This window comes from Papaver somniferum, chromosome 3, assembly GCF_003573695.1.
Source record: "Papaver somniferum cultivar HN1 chromosome 3, ASM357369v1, whole genome shotgun sequence".
In the NCBI taxonomy this organism is placed as follows: Eukaryota; Viridiplantae; Streptophyta; class Magnoliopsida; order Ranunculales; family Papaveraceae; genus Papaver; species Papaver somniferum.
Genome location: NC_039360.1, coordinates 1,895,630 through 1,898,800, shown reverse-complemented (window position 1 = coordinate 1,898,800; position 3,171 = coordinate 1,895,630).

Genomic DNA, 3,171 nt, shown 5'->3' with positions numbered 1-3,171 from the left:
CTCCCCCCATCTCCATGCACTCCCTGGCAGTCACTTATTTTGATGCAGTTAAGAAGCAAATCCCCGTCCAATTTATATTATCTGCAAGAGATTCTATTCTGTGGCAATGAAACCAGGTTAAGCATGCTCAAGATTATCTTTTGGTTATTCCCATCAGTGGTTTAGATCAATGTCTTGGTCCCAGACAATTCAGAGCAGTGGTTTGTTATCGTCTTGGCATTCCTTTGTTTGTCGAAGACGGGCTTTTTTCTTGTTGTAATAGGCCCATGGACATTTTTAGTGATCATGCGCTCCATTGTGCCAAAAATGTCGGTGACATAATAGATGATATTTGTTACAAAGCTGGTGTTCCTGCGCGCAAAGAGGTTACCTTGGGGTTGGTGTCAAAAAATAACAAAGATCTGCTCCCAGCTGATATCTTGGTGCTCAACTGGGAAAATGACAAAGATGTGTGTATGGATGTCATAGGTGTTTCACCTTTCACTGGTCATGGAGTTCGTGCCTTCGTCCCAGGCCAGGCTATTTTGAGACCTATTTTGGGCAAGCGTAATAAATACTTGGGTGAATGTGATTCTCATGGTTATGGTTTAGGTGTTTTGGCTTTTATACTACTTTAGGAGAGCTTAATGAGGATTTTGTTTGATTTTTCAAGCATCTTAAGAATTGCTTAATTAGTAATGATGATGGTAGTGGCTTAGGTTGTTTTGTTTTTCATAGATTGGGTGTTGCTATTCAAAAAGGAGTTGGTGCCCAGCTTGTTTCTCGATTGCCGACCAAAAACTCCTTTGTGTAGTAAAAATAATTGTTAGAAAATGGATGTACATATTAATAAAAATAAAAAAATAAAAAAATAAAAAAAAGCGTTTTACTTTTAAAGGTCATTTTAAAATTGTATCGTAAAACTAACTTCATTTTGCTGTCATCTTTCTTTCATTTCTTCCCTCCCGACCTGCGGAACTCTTCTTCTACAAAATGATAAATCAAGGAGCTATTTGAGTTGATTTTGCACTTCTACACTGTGAATAACAACTAAAATCAAAGACTAGCTATAGTACAACTAAATAGTTCGATAACAATTGCGTATTTCTGTATGGATTTATATTTAGGTATGCATTTCTATGTTTTTCATTAGACGAATGATTGATTTATTGATTCTAATCACTGTGTAATTTAAGTTTATTTCTTTTGTCTTGAAAAGATTTATCAGTAAAAGGGGCTAAAACAATTACTAGCACCAATAAATCTGGTAAGAAGTGAGTATTTGATTTCTTTTTTATTTCTAGATTTTTTTTTCAAAACTTGTTTTAGGTACTTTTATGTTTTGATTAGAAAAATATTGGTTTAATTTTTTGTTCTAATTTTGTGATTTCTAATAAGAGAGATAAAATCTGCTCGAAATAGTAAATATGTATAATTGAAGTCTATATAGAAATACGACTTTTTTCTCAAATAAGAGATAGAGTAGATATACTTTTGAGTGATAGATAAGTTCAAGTCTCCACATAACTTTTGTCGGTGAAGTTCCACAAGTTCCCTCGAGTAGTTCTTCGTCTTCATTTGATGAACGTCGTGGAGTCTAGAGATCAACTACACTTACTATCCTATCCGAGACTTACCTATAAGTAGACTAGAAATCAAGACTTATAGTTTTGACAACTAAACTTGACAAACAAACTTGAGATAACAATGCTTGCGAGTTCGACCGAGCAATGCTCTAATAGTAACCATAGAGCTTCCTCGATAGCTTCTGTAACTGCCATATATTCTGCTTCTGTAGTAGACAAAGAAATTGTTGAATGCAACATTGCTCCCCAACTAACTGGACCACCAACTAAAGTAAACATGTACCAAGTTGTAGACGGCGTTCATCCAAGTCACAAGCGTAATCTGAATCCACATAACTTATAACATAAGATCCAAATATTTAATCTCTCTGGTACACCAAACCAATATCCAGTGTGCCATACAGAAATCACAATATCCAGTTCACAACATTCTAGTGTTCTTTTCTTGGATTAGCCATATACCTTCTAACGACACTAACTGCTTATGAAATATCTGGTCGAGTGAAAACCATTGTATACATGAGACTACCAACTGTACTCCCATAAGGAACCTTGTTCATGTAATCGATTTCCTCATTTGTTGATGGAGGCGTACTTGCTGACAGTTTCATATGAGATGCTACTTGCATTCCAAAACGTTCTACCACCTTTTGTAGATTTTGCCTTTGACTAAGACGGACACATCCTCTACTTATATATCTAACAATTTACATCCCAATATTTTCTGTGATGGACCCATATCTTTCATTTCAAACTCTCTACCCAGTTCAAACTTGAGTTTATTAATTTCCCCATGCTTTTAGCAGCAATAAGCATGTCGTCAACATAGAGTAGTAAGAAAATAGAGGAACCATATTGTAGTCTCCTGAAATATACACAATGATCATATTCACTTTGTATAAATCCCCGATCAAGCACGAGGTTATCAACTCTTAAGTACCACTGTCGAGGCGAATGTTTTAGTCCATACAAATATTTCTTCAACTTGCATACCAAATATTTTTTACCAACAACTTTAAATCTCTCGGGCTGTGAAATATATATGTCTTCCTCCAAATCTTCGTATAAGAACGCAATTTTGACGTCAAGTTGTTCCAACTCGAGATCAAAATACCCCACCATAGCCAAAAGGACCCGACTATAAGTATGTTTTACCACCTAAGAGAAGATTTCATGGTAGTCAACGCCTTCCAATTGTGCACAACCTTTTGCTAATAATCGCGCCTTATACCGTACACCGTTTTGGAACTCGGAACACCATTTTCTTGGTAAAAACCCACTTACTGCCAATAGACTTCTTTCCATTAGGTAATGGTACCAATTCCCAAGTTTGATTTTTGCGAATAGATTGCATTTCCTCTTCTATAGAAAATTTCCAATCCTCTTCCCAAAACTCTCCACCCGATTTAGCATTGGATAACATGCACCGTGTTCTCTCTAATAGGGTGCGATTTATTTGTTCTGCCACCTTATTTTATTGTGGTGTCCCTTTCACTGTAAAATGCCTTGCGATACCTTTCTTTTGACAACACTCAATAAACGGGTCAGATTTATATTCGCCGCCATTATCCGAATGAAGACACTTGAGTTTCATATCAGTCTGCTT